The sequence below is a fragment of the Ostrinia nubilalis genome, chromosome 19, assembly GCF_963855985.1.
Source record: "Ostrinia nubilalis chromosome 19, ilOstNubi1.1, whole genome shotgun sequence".
In the NCBI taxonomy this organism is placed as follows: domain Eukaryota; kingdom Metazoa; phylum Arthropoda; class Insecta; order Lepidoptera; family Crambidae; genus Ostrinia; species Ostrinia nubilalis.
The window spans coordinates 3,857,463-3,879,619 of NC_087106.1; the positions used below are offsets into that span (position 1 = coordinate 3,857,463).

At 38.5% G+C, this 22,157-nt stretch overlaps 1 protein-coding gene across 2 annotated transcripts in view; it reads right to left on the reverse strand.

Annotated features, from left to right (window-relative positions):
• The window catches only part of LOC135081102 (protein kinase C and casein kinase substrate in neurons protein 1), a 166,830-nt gene that overhangs the window by 22,141 nt on the left and 122,532 nt on the right, over positions 1-22,157 (reverse strand). The window lies entirely within an intron of this gene.

Below are 22,157 nucleotides of genomic sequence, written 5' to 3' on the forward strand. Positions count from 1 at the left end.
TATAAAGCCTAGATAGATAGTCAGTGCACGAAAAGTGAGGCAGCTTTTAGTGAGCCGGAACGGCTCACCCGTAAACGTCACATGAACTGTCATAGTGAAAAATTGGTAAACACGTCCGACGAATTTTAATTAATTATGACGGTTTGTGCTGTGAAAGAGTGTCTTAATACATCAGAAAAACGAAAGAAAGTGACCAGTGTTACATTTCATAAGTAAGTACTACAATTCGACGCGTATTTTGCTTGAATTTGGCTTTCAAAAATTAAATACGGGAATGATACCAGTAATAAGAAAATTTATTTCCCAATTGTTCGCCGTACAAATACACTTCCTTTTTTTATGAAATCGGGACTTTTAAGTCGATTTATCTTATTGTAATTAGGTAGGTAACTTTGAATTCAATAAATAAGTAGGTACATGATGCGTTTTGTTTTTGTTAATTATAAAATAATGAAAAACGTATTAAAAATTTCCCTACTTTCGGGAAAATCGCCTTCACTGTCTACACTCCCCAACAAAATTGACACTAATGACATAAGATTTTTGCCTCACTTTTGACGAAGCGTTTGGCCGAAGATTCTGCCGTCGGTGGTTGAAGGATCCGCGTCGTTGCGATACTTTCAGTCACTATTTGTGGGATTTTCTCTTTCGTTTTGAGTTTTTATTGTGTGTGGGTGGTGGCTAGCCAGGTAAGTACTTACTAACATCTTGTTTGTCTCGTATTAGTTTTATTAAAACCGATTTTGGTCGTTGTACAATGAGCGTCCTCACGCCGGAGCCACCGGACCCTCCGGATGAAGACATGTTGTCGCCACCCGTTTTTTCCTCTGTAAGCCAAGCCAATAGGAAACATAAACTTCCTTCGGAAGTACCAAATTCTACGACGAGCGTAGATAAAAGAACAAGGGGAACGGGAGATGTGGATCCCTCGGCTTCGCAACAATCTATTTACACGCATCCCAGTTTCTTGGAATCCCGTACATCCAGTGATGACCATGGTCCCTTTATTGTTCAAGTTTCTCGTACCGAACCTGACCCTGCAGCGGGCACTACCATTCGCCCCATTAAGTTTGGCCAACTGGTCCATCGTAATGGCGTGAAGGGTATCGTCCGGGATGGTATTAAAGCCGCTGGACGTAACAGAATAATAGTTGAGTTTTCCACTGGGGAAGAAGCCAATAAATTTGTCACCTGCCAATTATTGACTGAAAATAAGTACTCTGCAATGATTCCCACCTACCACGTGACTCGCATGGGCTTAGTGAGCGGAGTACCAACCGACTGGTCTCTGGATGAGTTCATAGACTCTTTAGAAATCCCAGAGGGTTTCGGGATTGTCCTGAAAGCCAGACGACTCAACCGAAAAACAATTGTCAATGGTAAAGCCTCATGGACACCATCTCAAACCGTGGTTCTGACATTTTCAGGGCAGAAACTACCAAAAAGGGTGTACTCTTTCCATACTTCAATGGTAGTGGAATCCTACCAACTTCCCACCATCCAATGTCACAACTGTTGCAGATTTGGCCACATTAAAACACAATGCCGTTCTCAACCTCGGTGCTACCGTTGTGCACAGAATCATGTAGGAGATAACTGCAACATTGCAGAGGAAAGGTCATCGTGCCTCCTTTGCTCAGGCTCCCACCTAGCCACAGACAAAAATTGCCCGGAACATATTAGACAAAGGAAAATTAAACAGGTGATGTCTCAGGAGGGTATTTCATATATGGAAGCGTCAGGACTTACACCAAAATCCAGACGTCCATATAATGACGTAGCTAAAGATGTTCGTACCGCTTTTCTCGCTTCCCAGTCCTCTTCATCACAAATTACCCAAAAACCAATCCCTAACTATACTTCTACAACTCATAGGAAGACAGTTTCTTTAAGCCCTCGTATGAGGACCCCCTTGTCAAAGGGATACGATAGAAAAGCTCATCAGTCTTTGGTTGCTGACATGCCCTCAGCATTACCCAATGGCTGTGCCTTGTTATCTTCATCACAGACTAGTGTATCTGAAAATGACCGTCTTATCGAATCTTGCTTGTCCATGCTCACAGAAATCATCTCAAAATTCAATGACTCCTTACCGCCCAACGTTGCCTCCAAACTGAATACTCTCTTCAATAAAATCCCTAAAAATATTCTTGTCCCCGACGATAAATTTGACGATGACGGACACGTGTCTGTTTCTTCAGTGGAACAGTAAAAGCGTCCGTCACAAAAAATCTGAAATTATTTACTTGTTCAATAAATATTCCGTAGCAGTGGCTGCCATCTCTGAGACATGGCTAAAGCCGGAGTCCCATTTCAGGGTACCTGGCTATGCCTGCCTCAGGGATGACAGAGACGATGGCTATGGTGGTTGCTCTCTTTTAATTAAAAAAAGTTTCACATATTCATTACTCCGTATCCCTCCGCTAACTCAGCATTTAATGCAGTTGCAGCTCGAGTAATGGATATTTCTTTTCTTTCTATATACATTCCTCACCCTTCATCTTCTTTTATTCCGGAATTACTGTCTATTTTCTCTTCTCTTCCTCCTCCGGTCCTTATACTAGGTGATTTCAACGCTCACCACTATGCGTGGGGCTCACGAAGTTGCGACTCTTTCGCAACCCAACTAATGGATATCCTGGAAGACCTTAACCTTTGTCTTCTTAACGATGGATCTCCTACTAGAAGAGTTTCACCCACTCAGGATCCAAGATCTGCTGTAGACTTGTCCATTTCTTCATCTCACCTCTCACCCCTTTGTCACTGGAGCGTCCTACCTGAAGCTTTCGGTAGTGACCATTTCCCCATTATCATTACCAAGCCTTTATCGGTAATACCTACTCCTTCAACCCCTCCTTTACTCAAATATAAATTACAGGAAGCAATTTGGTCTAAATACACATCAGATGTGGATGAATTTCTACTAAGCCATAATGCCAACTCCTCTGAGAACGTTAATGAGAAATTATCCGTTTTCATAGACGCTTTAACTTATTCAGCTGATTCAAATATCCCACGTAAGAAACCGAACCGGAAAAAAATTGCCCCCCCTCCTTGGTGGGACTCAGAATGCACGGAAATGGTAAAACTGCGTAAATCTGCTGAGAGGAATTTCAATACGTCAATGACTACGGAAAATTACTTACATTATCAGAAAGTTGCAGCTCGTACAAAAAGGGTCTTAGCTACTAAGAAAAAAAAGGGTTGGATCAAATTTTGTGAAAACATCTCACCTAGATCTCCATCATCACTTGTGTGGAACAGCATTAAACGGTTTCGTGGCTCTCTCACTGGTTCCTCACCCGCTTCTAATGACCCTTCAGTATGGCTTAATTCATTTGCCAATAAGATAGCCCCTCATTTTGTCCCCCACTTGAATTGTCTTCCTTCTCCGTATCTTGAATTACACAGTAGTGACAGGTTTGATCAACCATTCTCTATTCAAGAGCTTCATTGTGCCTTAAAGGGTCTTAGAGATTCTTCCCCAGGGGAAGATGGTATTCCCTACGCTTTCCTCACACACCTCGGGCCAATTGGAGAGGAGTTCTATCTTAACCTGGCTAACAGTGTCTTTATGACTGGTAACATCCCCGATTCCTGGAAAGCACAAATTGTGATCCCTTTATTAAAACCAGGTAAGGATCCGACTGATGCTTCTTCATATAGACCCATCGCCTTATCATCCACTCTCTGCAAGGTACTGGAGCATATGATTAAAAATCGGCTAGAATGGCTCGTTGAAAGTAAAGGCATCTTAGCGGACAGTCAATTTGGGTTCCGCAAGGCTAAAGGTACTATGGACAGCCTCAGTATACTAACATCAGAGATACGAATTGCCTTTTCGAGGGGAGAGTTTTTGGTAGGAGTGTTTCTAGACATAACATCTGCATATGACAATGTCCAACTTCCGGTGCTCAGAAAGAAGTTACTTCGCTTGAGTCTCCCTGTGAGGTTAGTTCATTGTGCAACAAACTTGTTAATGGGTAGGACACTTAAAATCCGATCAAATGGCCATCTTCTACCCCCTAGAAACGTATGGCAGGGACTTCCCCAGGGTTCTGTACTTAGCCCTATTTTATACAGCTTGTATACATTCGACCTGGAAAGTAGCGTTTCATGTTTCTGTAATGTTCTCCAATATGCCGACAATATCTGCTTATACTTGTCTGGAAAATCGTTGGAAGATATCTCAAACCGCTTGAACTCAGCCCTCCTCTATCTCCAGATTTGGTTGGAAGACCATGGTTTATCTCTTTCAGTTCCCAAGTGTAATGCTATGATCTTCACGAGAAAAAGACTCTCTCCTGATGTAGACATTTCGTGCAATAGTCAGTCTATCCCCATTGTAGAAAAAGTTAAATTTCTCGGAGTCGTTCTGGATTCTAGAATGACCGGCATTCCCCATTTCGCCCAAGTAGCTCAAAAATGTGAAAAAGGCATCAACATTCTCAGATCCCTCTCCGGAGTTTGGTGGGGGTCACACCCCTATTGTCAAAAATTGCTGTATAATGCAATAGTCCGTAGCCACCTAGACTATGACTCTTTCCTTCTTGAACCCTGTAGCAAAGAGGCCTTAAACAAATTAGACTTAATTCAAGCGAGAAGCCTAAGAATTGTTCTTGGTGCTATGAAGTCGTCTCCGAAGAACGCTCTACAGGTAGAATGTGTCGACCCTCCACTGGACCTTCGCCGTCAATACTTATCAGATAGATTTATTATTAAATTACTCCAAAACTCAGCACACCCTCTAATTTCCCGTCTTCAAAATCTCTTAAATTATACCTCCCGTTCTACTTGCAAATATTGGACCCATAAGGATCCCCCACGAATTATCACTAGTTTTCGTAAATTTTCTTCCTTATCAAACCCTATTGTCAAATATAGCAAAAATCCTCTTTTTCAAACCGACTACCACGCCGTGATTTTTGAGCCTAACGTTATTCTGGACTTAGGTATATTTAAGAATGACCCAGCAGCCGATTTTAAACTTACCGAGCGCCTTGACCAGGATTGGCATCAATGGCTGCCAATCTACACTGATGCGTCAAAATCACCTGTCGACGGTCACGTAGGTAGCGCTGTTTGGATCTCAAAGTTCCAGGTGGTGTTGAGCTTCAAATCTCCGACGGAAACAACAGTTTATTCAGGCGAATCTTTAGCAATTTTAGAAGCAATATCATATGTTTATTCTCACAAATTAAAGAAGGCCGTTATATTCTCGGACTCAAAGAGCTGTTTAAATGCCCTATTAGGCAATATGTTTAAGTCAAAATGTAACTCGCCTTTGATTCTTAATATAAAGGATTATTTATATAAGTGTTACTGTGAGAATATCCAAGTTACTCTCGCTTGGATCCCAGGACATAGCGGTATTCGTGGCAACGAGCAGGTGGATTCATGGGCGGAGGAAGCCTGTCGTCTTGGCTCATTACGACAATCTAATTTCGCTTCGGACATCCTTCCCCTAGCGTCCAAGGAACTGGTGGACGTGTGGCAATCCCGGTTTGAGGAATCATCTCGATTAAAAGGCCGCTATTACGCCAACATCCAACCGCGTATTCCTCGTAAGCCTTGGTTCTTTTATCACCGTGACTTTGATAAACGCTCTGTATCTACAATTTGTCGTTTACGTATTGGCCATGCTTGCACACCTAAATTTTTACATAAAATTAAAATTAAAGACAGTTCTTTTTGTGATTGTGGTACAGATGAGGGTACTACTGACCACATATTCTTCAACTGCCCGAAATATCCAATCTCATTGTACGACGTCCTTCCCTTAAAATATCCCCGTCCTCTAAATTTCCATTATCTACTAACAATATCCTCAAGTATTAAATATATAAGTAAATATTGTTCTGTGTATAACATTAAATTTTAACTTCCCCTTTCCCAATAACTTTGTTTGTGATGTACGTGTACGTTTGCAATGTGTTGTTTTGTTTTAGGTGGCGAGTTTTATGTTAAAGACTCTAAACAATTAAGTTCTCGAGATACCCACATATTAAATACCGGCCAATAATCAAAAGTCACGTGTATCTCTCTAACTACTTGACATTGGCAGAATCACTGCGTGGCGCCCTGGGCGCTTCAGCGGGACAGTCCATCCCAAAAAAAAAAAAAAGACGAAGCGTTTGTATGAAGACTATCCATCTAGGCTTTATTTATCTAAGCCCGTAAGTCTGTTTAGGTCTCGTTTGGAATAAGATGTTCTTGTGTAATATCATAATAATTTGTTCCAAAGAAGCGACAATGAAAAGAGATATTGCAGCAAGTATAAGAGCGCTATAAAACATGGAATAATGTATTTCGCATACCCAAAACATCTGGACATGGGATATTATGTTACAAAATGGGAATGGGAACTAAAATTCCCATACTGAACGTTCAAAACTGACTCTTGGTTATATTGTTTGAGTTTCGTTTATAGGTATAGGTACAAACTTTGCCCCTGCGAAACTGTATTTTTAAAAGTTTGTTGTTTATTAATCGTAGTACAGTACTTGTTATTATTCTGTGGTAGTACTCTGAATTGAAATTATAGAAACAAAACTCGTTATTTTCAAAGCAATACTTGGATCAATAAATTACAGAATGGATCAACAACTTCGGTATTCGACAACAACAGCGATTTCAAAGAACATGATTAATTACAACGTTAATTTATAGTCCAGCATATTGTTGGCGCTTTCTAGTTGGCTGAGTATGCCAATAACAGCGCTTCAGTTTTAGTTGGAGCCAACATTTTCGAGAAAGGATTTTTATTGGTCTATGGTGACAAAGACGCAGAAAACTTTATTATTTGCATCTCTTATAAACTTCAGCGTAGTCACATGTCACATAAAAAGGTTCTGTTAGAGGGTTGCAGCTTTTCTTTGCAAAAATACAAGGACTGTGAAGGAGACCTATTGTAGTCTGATGAACTTGCAGGAAGGAATCCTTGAAAATCCTTTTTAGTAGTGGACGTCATTTGGCTGAAACGAACGAACAAGGACTTTACCAATACAGTAAAATAAAAAGATTTGGAAGCAACGTCGGTATGAATTAAAAATATCTGAACCAACTTGGGTCAAAAAATCCCAATGTTCGAAGCCAACGTTTGCTTGCCGAAAAGGTTGCAAACAACCCACGCCGGCGGGAAATGAATGTATTTACGGTCCCAGGGGAGCAAATAGTGTTCCTCGACTTGGCGGGTACTCCATCTTGACACAGCTTATAAAGAGACAGTAAGTAAAGTGCATAAAGCAATTTTTGAAACCCTTGGTTCATTTTAACCAAAGTGGAACTGGCTATTTTTTCGTAAATTGACGAAACAACTAAGCTCTAGCTAGCTAGGTGGACTTCTACATTTGCCTGTGTTACGAAAAGTCAATCTACAGTCAATTAACATTCAGGGCTTCAAGCATAGATTCAAGTTAGTCATTGACAATATTTAAATCAGTTTTTAGGCCAAATACAGGCTTGGATCTTCTTTTAAGCATAAAGGTCATATTTAGATACATACAGGTGTTAAACGGGAGGAAAAGAGCCCTCTTTAAACCCTTGCACTTCAAATAATGCGGTGCTTGAGCTAGATTAATCAATAAGACTAAAGTAAAATATTAATACATGTAATTGTAGTCTGATTGAATAAATATTTGAATTGAATTTGTTACATGTAATCAGAAAGACATTACTGCTCTTCATTACATTGTGGTTAGCGGCGAGATGAGTAAACACAACCGTGTGCGTAATAAACAAGTTTGTTTACTTGGTTTACGAAACTCCTTTCTCTTTTTGATTGAGGAAAAATATCAGTTACCTATTCTCACTATTTTTTGCGTGTTAATAAAATGAATGAACTAAGTTTATTATTACTTTGTCTTGAACAAATTGACAGTTAACCATTCCAAGTATAATATAAGAAAATATAATCTACCTACCCGTTTGAAATTCTCTACATTTTCATGTGTTTCAAATGTGACTAAGTTTCTTGCGCTGCCTTCTCAGCACTGGCCCATTTATTGCCTTGAGGCAGTGTTAGGGTTGAAGTAATACTGGGACTAAAAGCGCTTTTTTATCCACAACGAGAAAGCTCTTGGCCTGTATGTCACCTGATGGCAAGTGATGATCAGGCCGAAGGTGGAAGCGAGCTTCACCCGGAATCCTCAACCACAGAGGAACTGGCTATCTTACCTCTAACTGCCGGAACACAACAATGCTGTTAACATTGTTGTTATGGCGACAGACTTAGGTAAGATAGTTTAAAAGCCTAGGTGCAGAAAAATTACTTTTATCGAATTCCATCCTAAGAGAGATCTCGCAAAGATTCGTCAGGCGTGACGAAACCGCAGAGGTTATCAATTGAACTGTCACCACATCAGACTACATTGTTATTGTAATTTCACCCTTATATCGACCACATAAGATCCCTTGGTGTAAACCTTGAGGTGCTCTGAAGGTAGGCAATCGATGCGGTCGGAACATGAAAGCCGCGAAACTGTGCTACGGGCACAACGAACGCGGTGGGAAATGCGCGCGCGCAGTATCGCGATCATGGCGTTTCTTTGATTGACAGGTGACGTAGGCTACGATAAGTCGATGGTTATTCGACAGTATATACACTTCGACTACTTTAAAAATAAGAAAAGTCTAAATATACAGACTCAAAGGTCACAGCCCAAACCACTGGACGGATCGGGCTGAAATTTGGCATGCAGGTAGATGTTATGAAGTAGGCATCCGCTAAGAAAGGATTTTACGAAATTCCACCCCTAAGGGGGTAAAACGGGATCCACGCGTACGAAGTCGCGGGGGGCCGCTAGTATAAAATAAAATTAATAACAAAGTAGGGACGGAAGACGTAGTGTGGGCAGACCCCCCACTAGGTGGACCGCCGATCTGATGAAGGTGTAGGACCGGTCGTTATGGAAATCCTTGGTAAAGGATTTTGTCCAACAGTTGACGTCATTTGGCTGAAACGAACGAACGAAGAAAGTAGCTCTACCTATTTGCTATGTTTTCACGATCAAATCGCTGAACCAATTTTGATACATTTTGGTATAGAGATAGATTGGACCTTGGAGATGGTTCTGTTTTGGTGCGAAATAAAGATTCAATATTACTGGAAAAATTAACTGTGTTAGAACAAAATTAAACGGTAACAACCATTTCACCTTTTCTACGTACTCGTTTTTATTATGAACTATTGCATCCTCGACGTAGATTAATAGATGCTTTTAAAAAGTTCATAAAAGCAACTTTTCTACCCCAGTATTTTCATAATTTAAATATCACGTTCCTTAGTTACCTTTTAGCGCTGAAGTTCTGAGTTTCCCTTGGGTTTATTTATCAAGGATGTTGAAGGTATTTGAAGGAAGATATTCTTGAAGGTAGCTAATATCTTTTGTTTAATATTCCTTGTCTTACCCCTTTGAGACTGTAAGAGCCCGTGTTTTATGGGGGAGTCAGCTGCATTTTAAACCATTAACTTGCTTCTCTACCTTCGGAATTTGGGATGCCACAGAAAGTTGTAATCGTGCGAATCTTAGATCAAAAACAGTTTATTACTTTACTAAGTCATAAATATGGATTTCCATTACTTAGCTTGAGAAATAACGATTCCACATACTAAACTTTAACGCTATACTCGTATTTCATTCAGTATACCATTCCTTTTTTTTAATTTTATAAAGTAATTACTTCCACAGATAAAAGTATATCAGACCATTGATACAAATAAATAGCCTTATAGCACTCAACAAGATATTATTATGATAGATAATATAACCTCCTCCCTTTTTGAAGTCGGTTAAAAATAGCTAGCGGCTTCTGTACTAAGCATATCTTGTGTCGCAGTGCTTATCTTGTTGTGCCCTAGGAGCTTTCTCCGATTTTCTTTACCAAAATTCAGCGGTATTTTATAGTTTAGCCTAAACACGTTTAATAACCATAATCATCGTAATCAAACCTAAACTATGACATCCTATGAATGTAATAGCTCCATACATAATACATGAAACCATAATATTGGATTCCTTCGCATAGCAAAAAATGATTACGGATTTAATATACCACCTGGCAATGCGACCCACATAGGTTACATAACAGAGTAAACGCGACAGGGTTCCAACTGGCAGAATAGCTTCGTATTGTAGAACCTTGTTGTGGAAATGATTTGTTGATATTATTTGTTTAGGTAGTTCGCATAAAACAACGTTCAAAATTCAATCTCAGTTCTAGATTCTGTCCTATGATTAGTTTCAATATTGAAATTCAACGAATTTAAAACCAATTTACTCGTATACTTGAAATTGTATCGTGTTTTGAACTTCATTCTTTAACAGTTTAACACTTAATAAGGTAGAGTAAGTCAAAAATTTCATTGTGTTTGGACTACTATAATAAGGGAATAACGTTCAAAATATGCTGATACTTAAACATATTCCAGTGTTAACAATCACACTGATTTTATTAAATTACTTTTGAGATTATTTTATGGGCATATCTGTTGCCTGCCTCCTAGTTTCTGAGAGCACGTTTTTTTTTCGGCGCCAGACTCCATTGGCTTACTAATGTCGATAAAGCAATAAAGGACAAAGAAGCAAAAATTAATTATACGATATTAATTTTGAAACTAAAATTGATGTTTTAAATCAGTGTATGAAATAAAACCAGCTAATGAAACATACATTTTCAAATAAACAATGTTTCATGCCGAAAGTGAAGCGGCGGACAAACGAGGGCAATAAACATTTCAATTCAGCTGTTTTCAATGAAATAATGCAACAATATCGTGACAAATATTGTGACAAATATTTGTGTGCGCCCGGCAATTGGTCACGGATTGTTACACACACATAATCCAACAAAAGACATAGACCCGACGTTATTCGATTCACGATCGAAATGATTGATGAAAGCGCTCGCTCGATTTATATGTGCTCTGTATTCGATATATTCCAGTATCAAACATGCCTCGAATTGTGAGCCGGTAATATTAGATTTGTGATCGATACTATGGAATGAAATGGGTTTATATCGCGATTATTTTGGCCCGTTGTAGTTATTATAACATGTCCCTATTTTGAAAACATTATCAATTACTCAAGTTCCACGGGCCGGAAAACGTAGTGTGGGCAGGCCCCTCACTAGGTGGACCAACGATCTGGTGAAGGTCGCGGGAGGTGCCTGGATGCGGGCGGCACAGGACCGGTCGTTGTGGAAACCCTTGGGGGAGGCCTTTGTCCAGCAGTGGACATTATTCAGCTGAATCGAACATTGTATACGCCTGTGGTTGGCTTGAGCCTTGTCCGACGCCTATGGCGGCTTATAAAGTTTGAAACTATGGTTTTGAAGCCTACGCCACCTAATAGAAGGAAATGGTGGACTTAGGTCTTACAGCATGTAGTCTATCCTTGGATATTTTACATTGCGCATCTACTCCCAAACTAAGAAAAGCTTGTACTATGAGCGCTAGAAAACTGATGTAAACATACTTAAATTATACTTTGTTTTGTAAACACACCCTGTAAAAAGTACTTAGGACAACGAACTTTAGCCGCGGCACTAAGTTAATGCCAATAGACCGCTTCATACAATATTTAATGGATAAACGGTAAACGTTTAATCTCGTTCGACGCATCAATTTCCCGGGGGAAAAACTACCTCTAGTAGGGCTGCCACGCACAAAACTAAATATATCAGAGGACGCAAAAACGTTATTAAGAAAGCTATTAGGGTTTTTATAAAAATGAATAAATAAATAGCATTTTCCGACATTGAAGGTAAGTGGTATCGGCTTGGTAAAGTCTTGTTAAAAAATGTTTTGAAAAAAGAAACTTTTTTGCCTCGAAGCTAAACGACTTTTTGCAAAGACGCAAATCTTAACATGAAGACTTGAACTCTAGGGGATCTATTTTTACGACTGAACCTGTATTAAACAGCAACGACTATTGTTTAACATCTTGTAGATATTGACGTTTAAAGGTATAGTTAATAGGTTTGCTGAACCATTTTTTTGACCGGTGACAGCCCTAGCAGCCATCCTGCAAGTTACGGAGATTACGTCGCCCGAGGGAATGCCAACTTAACCACTTAGCCTTATGACAGTAAATAAACTTAAACAGACTGTAGTTTGTTAATTTAAGCTACGTTTAGATCCATTTATTACGTACAAATTACACTAACGCCCGTATTCACAAACATTACTATGAGGTCTCACAGCGCACAGGGTGACACGAACCAATCACAAAGCTCCATTCAAGGCTGTGCGTTCGATTTGCTGTTTCACTTAAGCAAGCATATTGTCAATACGGGCGTATGGTTCGCTACAGGACTATTCCCATCTCTCGTTTCTACCGCTGCAACTCCTGTGTAGCCAGGATCTACAGCTTGACCACCACGGGACTATTCCCACGTCTTGTCCCCACATCTGCAACTCCTGTGTAGCCAGGATCTACAGCTTGATCGCCAATAAAAACTTAACCAGTGAAGTCAAGTAAAATGGGCAGTGGGAAACCGCGTATATGACTGCACCAGACAGTCTGCCAACAGAGAGAGATGGCGATCGTGCGGAGAGCTGTATCCGCCTCTACAACCGATGGGAACGCCTCAAAGTGACCACGACCGCTCTGCCAAGAGCAAAACGAATAAGAAGATGAAGATGAAGGCCAAGGTTGTCCTGGGGGAAAATTTTAACTGTCTTTGGTCCCCGCAACAAAGTAAATTTTCTATGCCCGCAACGAAATTAATCAGAAGAATTTAAGAGGCGTTTGAAATTTCGAACTAGGGTAGCCAATGAAAACAGAAGCAGAATAGAGATAACTTCGGGACTGCTTTCGCTGCTGTTTACTTTTGTGGAATGATAGTTTACCAAACGTGCCAGTAGTGGTTATGGAATCAAATCCCACCGCGAGCAAATATTAGGCGACAGGCTTAGGTAAGGTGGTGAAGGCAGGCTTTACACAAATCAGCAAATAGAGAGAACTTTCAATACGAAATAACACGTGTATCTGGAAATAAATATACACTTGCCCGCGCCGTGTGCGATCGATTGTGTCATTTTAACGAATCAGAGACGATATCTACGCGAGCGGAGATGCAAAACAAGCCTTGTAGCACATCAAGTTTATATGTGGCATCTTATGTAGCTAAAACAGGTGCGTTTTTGCATACGCGAGCGGAGATGCAAGGCAAGGAGAAACAAGGAGATGCAAAAGCTACTTTAGTAGGCGACACAGCAATGACGACGATGACGACGACGATGTGGCGTCATAAGTAGTTGAAGTACGAGTAGTTGGTATTTTGATACAAAAGAGTTTGGAGACTGTACACAATAAAATAACACAGAGAAAAACACTCTCAAAATCTGCCAAAATGACCTTTTAAGTAGATTAACCTGAAACTTCAGACGCATTGGCGACATCTTTAAGTCGCCAATGCCAATATAAGGGCAAACTCAGTTGTACAATCCTACAGATAAAAAGTTAGATGGCGTGAACGAATATTTACTTAAGAGTGTTTTAGTGGATACATCCAACCGATTCAATGAACCGTTTCTTTGTCTAGCTAAAAACTTAGATTCAAGGGCAAGGACCATGTTCCCGAGGGCGAAAGGGTTATAAATCCGAACTCAGCGATGTTAATGGGTTCGTTCTCAGTCTGACTTTCAGCTTTTTCAGAGATAACCATAAAATTATATGGCCCTTTCTTCTCTGATAGTGCAATTTACATAGAGTATATTCTTGCGAACTTGAATAGCAAAACTTTTTAGTGATTTACATTTAAATAAAAAAGCAAGTATGTAGGTAGATATTTAAATGAATTTAAGGACTATATTTTAAATACTTAGGCTGGGTTGCACCATCATAATTGAACTTCGACAAACGTCAAAAATCTGTCAAACTCCATACAAAAAGCACCGTTTATCGTCATAGTTACCGTTAAAGTTAGGTGGTGCAACTCAGCCTTAGGAGTAGATTCAACCTTGTGAGTGGTCTAAATGTTGAAATTGAACCAATCATAATCTCAAACTCAAGCATATGGCTTGAAACATGTTTTGAGCTCGGTTTCATAATAGGTAGATCTTTGTTGTTTGATGTTTAATTAATGTTTCTGAAAAACACGAGTACAATACCGACCTTTCAATATACACGAAAATTAAATACAAACAACGTGACACGGTCAACAAAAACCAATTACTTCGACACAAACATCTCTTTTAATTGACATTTAATGCTGTATTCTGGGGACAAAATTAAATATACTGTGACCTACTTTCTTGGTGCAAGCGGGCGTTTATAAACCACCGAAATATAGCGAACGAGTAAAATTGAAGCTTTGAAACATTCCGGGAAGGATGCTGAAGAGAGCACGGTCGGCTGGACTACAAAAGAGGCGACCCGGTGTTATTATCAAGATAGGAAGTAGGCTCATGTCATTCGAAGAAACCATAAGATAAAACATGTCATCAGATGGAAAGTTTCTTCCTAGAAGAACAGTAGATTTTCAGTTACTCTGAAACTGAAAAAAGTTCGTCAAAAGAGTAACGTCACTCTACTCCTGCTATAGACAAAATCCATGGGTCTTTCCGCACCAAAACCCCATATATTTCAAAAGCAGTTTCCAAATTACCTATTTAAATGATCCTAAATAGCATGCCAATGGAGACCAATAATAAATAATACATGACAATACCACAAAATAAACACAAATCTACACAAAACCCACCATTCTTTCGAAAATGGTTTGTTACATTTCGAAATAACTTCATAACTACATCTCAATCTCATCTCATCTTCAAAGTCCTGAAGAAGAAGAGACAAAAAAGAAAAATGGCGGCACTGTAACCTTTTCACTTATAACTAGAGGTCCCCTTTCACGCGACTGCTTCTGAGTAGCATTCAAAATCAAATTCTGGTTTTTGTGTCATAAACACGCGGTGAATAGGGTAATGTACCCGTACACCGGCATCCTGGGACTTACCGGGAAAGGCCATTTGAAAATGACCACCAAATTGGCTGTGTTGGGATTTCTTTATACAAAAAGCTTTGTGTCTGAAACCTTTCTTTGGCTTTTCATTTCAGAATACGTAGGAAGTTTGTCTCTGAAATAGCCATTTTGTCTCTGAAACCAACCTTTTCAGTTCAATTCAGAATACGCAGTAAGTATTTAGCTTTAAATGTTAGTTTTGTTGATAAAGGGTTGAGGTTATTCCAAATAATTTTAATAAAAAATAAGAACACTCCAATAACCATCAATCCAAATGAAAATGAAACTGTATAAAGTTGATTATGGAGGAAAAGTAACATCTGCTTTTTAGTTCTTTTTTGAACGTTTGTTTTAGACTTTGAATCGTTTATTAAAGTCTATTTCCGTACCCATTGTTTATGCCGTAAACAAAGTATATTTTTCTTTAATCTGATGACCAAGTCAAAACATGGACGATGAATGGCTTCTGGTCCGAAGATAAATCGGACATTGGGACTTTTATTTTTATATACAGGGTGTCCCAAAATTAGCACGTCACACTGACACCAGAGCTGAGATAGATGAGCCTAAGACGCATCGAAAAGTCTATTTTTTAAAGGGTAGTATTTAAACGAGTGACTGTAAATTTATGTTGTAAGTGTCAAAAATAATTAATGTGGGCTAAAGAATTACTAAGTGAGCGACTGAGTGCGAGTGACGAAAAATCAAAAGAACAGCAACTTACAAAAAAAAATTGAGATCCTTAAAATACAAAATGAGAAGCTTCATAATATTTGAGCGACCTAATATTTGATTGAGTGTCAACGTTAGGTCCTGCATTTTTTTCAATATTTGGCAAATGCTTTTTTTATACTGAGCGGTATTTTTAACTTTAATGAAGTGTTTCGAATGCAAAATCTACTTTGAAAAATACTATTATGAGCAGCGTATTATGAGCCCACATTTAAATAAAAAATGATCTTATGAAATAAATATTTGACGGAACACTATTCTAGTAGCGAAAAAAATAAATCATTAAAATTTAAGGGTAGGTAATCAAATGAAACAATGACAAAACGAAAAATACGAAAAATGAAATTAATTTGTATTTTCTTAAATCGAATCAACAAAAAAACAAAATAAAATAAGTCGCTTCTGTCAACCCAAAAAAAAGTGATCTTATTAATAAGGTTCATTGATTGGTACCTATGAGGATTGAGGAGCTCTACCTACTCATCGTCACTGTATGATAAGTGCTGGCTTGGACTTAGCGGGCCGGCCTCGTTTTCTTTTTTGTCCAATAGGTATCAGTTTTGCTTCCAGTGGCGGTGTTGTTAGTTTGAGCCGAATTGCTAGACCCAAAACGTGTTTGCATACATATTTTGTTAAAAAATCGAGACAGTCGCCCCGCCCCCATTCGAATTCGCGCGCTGTAACAATCTGTAGTAATAAAGCGTATCAAAATAAAAAACATGAGACCTCAAATATAATATCAGTAACCAATAATCATTAATAAAACAGCTCACAAAACTTTGCTTAGAATTAACTTTTTTGTAGTTCGTTCAGTAAAACCTCAATTAGAAAAATCTAATGTATCTTCATATTAAAGTTGCCCTCTCTGTGTTTCTAGTCGCTCACTTAGTAATTTAGTCGCCCGGATAGTATTTTTATGTCTGAAATGTAATAATCAAAACCCACATTTTGTAAGCTCGTTCTGGATTTTATTATTGATCAATATTTGTCGTTAGTTTGGTTAATTTTTCGCTTACTCAAATTCATACCGCTCAAGGTATTAAAACAGTATGCCATCATCAGTCGCAAAGTTTTTTTTTAGTCGCTCGTTTTATAATTCCCCTTTTTTAAATAACTAATATCAGTCATATTTCAGAACTCGTCAAACTTTTTATGGATGTTAGTAACTAAAATTGGTCATATCTCAAAACTTATTAAACTGTTCTATGTACATCCGGCTTAATAGATGCGTCTTAAGCCCAGCTACTTCCAGTGTCATAATGTCATGCAAATTTTAGGACATCCTGTATATTAAGAAGAATTCCATTCACTTCCCGTTTTAGAAGTGTTACGATTTCCTTGTTTGTGAAGCGCAAAGGAATTTTATTGCTATTTATAATGAATTTCTTTGCAACAAAACATGCTATTTGACGTACAATCTGTTTTCCGCGTTTGTCTGCATTCAATTAGTGCTAGAAAAATACTTGGATGAACTAAAAATAATTGGAAGCGATGTATGATCGGAGTTACTTTAACGTGTGTTAAAAAGTATGTCAATCACTTATTTTTAAGTTAGTGATGTTATTTATGTACAATCAGCATCAAATGATTCGTGACACCCGAAGTGGCCAAAAAGTTGGCAAAACAAACCTCATTCCAATTGTAACAAAGACGTGTTGCGAACTTATTGGATACTTTGAGTGTCACAAACTATTTGACACTGACTGTACAGTACAAAAAGATGTTGTTTTCTGCATAATTTCTGCACATCTAACTATGTATTAAATAACAGACACCAATATTAAACACTATAGCGTCTTATGCAGTTGTGATAAGGGCGAATATGTAACAAAAATGGGTAGCCTGATCCGCTGTTGACTGTAAATACTTAACTATTAATAATGGTAATAAATGATACCTACTTATCGTAGTTAGATAAACATGTATTGGATTTACTTCAAGTGTTTTTATGTGGGATTAACTAATATTACGTAGCAACCACAAGTCTTATCCCAACTAATATTATAAATGCGAAAGTAACTCTGTCTGTCTGTCTGTCTGTTACGCTTTCCCGCTTAAACCTCGCAACCGATTTTGATGAAATTTGGCATAGAGATAGTTTGAGTCCCGGGAAAGAACATAGGATAGTTTTTATCCCGGTTTTTGAAACAGGGACGCGCGCGATAAAGTTTTTCTGTGACAGACAAAATTCCACGCGGGCGAAGCCGCGGGCGGAAAGCTAGTATTAAATATACAACATAATTAGAATAATTATTTAAAGAAAATCACTTGCTATCGCCTCGCATGAAAGGAAGTCGTAACTATACATAATTGTAGTCAACCTTTTGTAAATTCGTAACGGTACGCAAATTACATAAACACTTATACAAACAGATATTACCATACGAATGTGGTCACGTCCCGTCCGTCATAACTAGGACTGCCATCTCTATTTGACAACCAGGACAAAACGCGTTAAAACCCCGGATTTTGGAGCCCAAAACCCGGACATGTCAACAGCTTTTTATAAAACTTAGACAAACATTGGCCCAAAACTTAAATTGTTTATACCCGGACAACAAAAACCCCGCCCGAACGCTCCCCGGTCGCCCTCTAAACTAAGACAAGTCCGGGGGAACCCGGACGGGTGGCAACCCTATAACAGCAGGGCTACTCCGAAACGCTGTTTACGTTTCGTTACCTGTCACATTCACTCATGCCGGCATTTCGGTTTGCGCGACAGGGAGGGACATTCGAAACTTCAGATAACGTTTTTCGGATTAGCACCGCTGGTGTTGAATAGAACCACAGATAGAGCAGAACAACAAACACAATTTGTCAATAAGTAGCGCTAGTGCGGGCAAACAGTCGTGTGCGTGATGGTACTAAAATAACATTAAAATTGCTGGGCCACGATTTCATTGTTATCATCAGCTATCTGTTAGGCAAGGCGTCATAGTTAAGTATGGATAATGGGGTTTGATGACAATATTAGTAAACTGCTTGGTTACGATTTGGTATCCGATGCATTTTAAGCTGCTTTAGTTAGTTTTTTTTTTACTCTTGTACTTATATCTTACGAGAACTAAGATAATTTTATTAAGATCTATCTAATATTTCCTAGAAGCCTGGATTTGACTGTATAAAAAAACTAGGGTTTTGGGATCCAAAATGAACGCTTCGATTGCGAAATTTTGGAAAAGGCACTATCCCAGCCAGTCAATGCGTTTGCGTTAGTGCCCCAAAATATGTTTTTATTTACATGTCCTTGCTGTTACATTTTAGATACATAGCGGTTACAATATTGGCCACTGGCCATTCAGTGCTTGTAATGGCCATCTTCCTGCGGTTTGGATGAAGAAGGAATTCATGTCAAGGTCATTTTTGCCCATTTAGTGATGATATACAGATTGAACGACTCCAATTTATTTTTGTAGTTGCTTCAAAGGACAGTCGGAGTATGTAGTTCTTTCGTTCGTTTCAGCCAAATGACGTCCACTGCTGGACAAATGCCTCCGCCAAAGACTTCAAAAACTACTGGTCCTGCGCTACCTGCATCCAGGTACTTTAAGAAGAGTGTTTTTTTTTAATTAAAATAATCATTTCTAATTAAAACTATGAGTGAGCTGCCGGATAGTTGTCTTTAATTCATATCCTTCAGGTCATCTCAGAAAGCATCCACTGCACAATATTATATTCAATTCAATATGCAGGTATTCCAATGCGTCACCTGACGGCTTACTTGTAAAATTACCTCTAATAAGCGCTAAATACAGCAAGTAGCTTGTGACCAAGTCAAGGCGATTCATTGTTTACTAATTAAAGTCTATGGTAAATCTTCTAATGAGGTTTCATGTCATGGTCGCCATGTTAGATCATCGGTGTCAAACGTTTTAGCCGTAACTTTGGTAAATATCACAATTAATTATAGTTTTAATGATGTACGTACAGTATGTAATGTAGCATTTTGAACTTTATCCCTATAAAATAATGTAAATCGCCTTTACTCTTGCTTCCAACTGTAATAATGACTAAAAGAGCTGAAACAAACTTTGTATTCGAAAAAATAAAGTTGAACATAGTCTACTTTGTGCAGAGTTATGTGGTTGCATCACCGTTTTCCTTTGAAAGATAAAAACTCGACCTTATCATGAAGATTTAAAAGAAAATCTTTTTCATTGTTATCTTATCAGCGGTGTTTGCGGTAAAGAATGCGCAGGTAACATATAAAGGAACGTATGTACTGAAATTCTGTTAATATTTTTGCATTTGTATGAAATCTAGCCGGAAATTGTGAACCAAATTCGATTTGGCAACAAAAATGTATTGTCTCTTATCGAAATCACATATTTATTCAGTACCTAGGGCACTTGGGCACGTCCTAAGTATATATGTATATCTTGCCTTACCACCACTTTGGGACAACACATGGTCTGGAGAAGAAGTGGCGGAAGAAACTCAGTCACATTTGTTGTGCCGTGCCCCTGCGTTGGCGACTAAATGATTTGATGATGATGACGATGAACTATCCCAATCAATCCAATCTCCACTGTCAGAATATGTAAAACTTAATGCATCATTGCAAAATAAGTTTAAATAATTTTTGACAGTAACAGATAGAAATATTGTTTACCATAACGTAACCGTTACTGAATCAGCTGTAAAATTACCATCATAGCCGTAAATTTTCAAAGAAAGTGTTTCAGGGAGTACAACTGAAATAGCGCGTGACGTCAGTGATGGTGTAAGTGTTTTATTCTCGGTTGCGCCAGATGCGACGTAGAGATGTGCTTATCTGATATTTTTGAGTATACAACGCGAAGTTCTCAAAAAAACTAATCTTCGATCCTCTTGACTCGCATTTCTTCCGTCGTTTCAGATAAATGCTAGAGAAAGGTCTCATACAAGTCTCTACCAAGGATTTCCACAAAGACCGGTCCTGCGCTGCCCGCATCCAGGTACTTCTCGCGACCTTGACCAGATCTTCGGTCCACATAGTGGGAGGCCTAGTATCTCTTAATTTCTATAAGAATTATGATAAGACCGAAGGCACTTCAAACGAGCTTCACCCGGAATCCTCTTCAAGTACAAAGGAACTGGCTATCTTATTTTCAACTGACGAAACACAACAATACTGTGAATATTGTTGTTATGGCGACATACCTATGTAAGATGGTGGTAGCTTGCCAGGCGGACTTAGAACCCCGCCTTGGCTAGCCATTGATATTTTCTTTAAACATACAATGTCCTAAGCAAATTGTGAGCAAATCAGCAAACACACAAAATGATTTTTCACTAAGTTTGCCACAGCTACAAAATCTAATATTCTGAAACTTCTAATATTCTTAAAAAAAACCGAAATCCAGACCACAAAGGCGAATGAAATGAATTAATCCCAACACTAAAATGTAAATTTTACAAGGTTGCAACGACGAAAGCTCTGTTTGGTGGGAAATTGAGGTGCGGTAGGATAACCTCAGGAGAGAGGGCGACCTAGAAATGTGGAGCCGATGGAATGTACCGCCGGCATTCCGTGTGCCATAGATTGTCAACCTGTTCAGAATTGAGACGAATAAGCAGCGTAGCTTTTTTTTTATGTGACAGGAGGCAAACGAGCAGACCGGATCAGACAGATTACAGACAGGATCACCTGAGTGATTACCGTCGCCCATAGACACCCGCAGACCCAGGGGCGTTACAGGTGCGTTGCCGGCCTTTAAGGTGAAGATAGCTTGCTGGATATTGCTATTTCAATCAAAGAAAATACAAGATACAAGTTTCTTCAAAAATGTAATAAGTGCGAACATTGGCGACATAATTCGTGATTTTGTTTAAAGGAGAACGGCAGCTGACGTACACCTCATAAAATGTTTGTTTTGGATTCACATTTATACAATTTAATAAACAACTAAAATTGTTAATTTTCCAATAATCTATACATTTTTAAAAGTTGGGATTAGTGAAAAAAACATATTTAATGTAACTTGAAACAAAACGAAAAAAAAAAAGACAACAAAACGCAGCCGGAATTTAATTGATGAATGGATAAAATCGATTAATAAATCGATAACATTTTAACCGAATAACTAACGTCTTTTTACTGTATTAATATATCAGATTAAATAATTAATTATTAATCAACACTACACTGTACGATTATAGATATCTTAATTAACTTATTCTAGTAAAATAATATAAAATCATATTTTTGTCTCTGTAATCGATTCTCTCATCAATCGATAAGAATACAATAAAAAAATACTTTGACAGTTGACATTATATTGTCACATTAATGTCAATACAATTTACTGCGTTCGTGCTGTTGATTGTATTGTCGTGTTTTGCTGTGTTTTATGCCCTTTAAAACATTAGCTACCATAACTTTTATCTACGTTGAGTTGAGCCCTCTGCTCCTCCGTATACGAAAGTAATTGTTTCGCGAAAGGACGCTTTTATTATTGTTGCGACAAGGACGC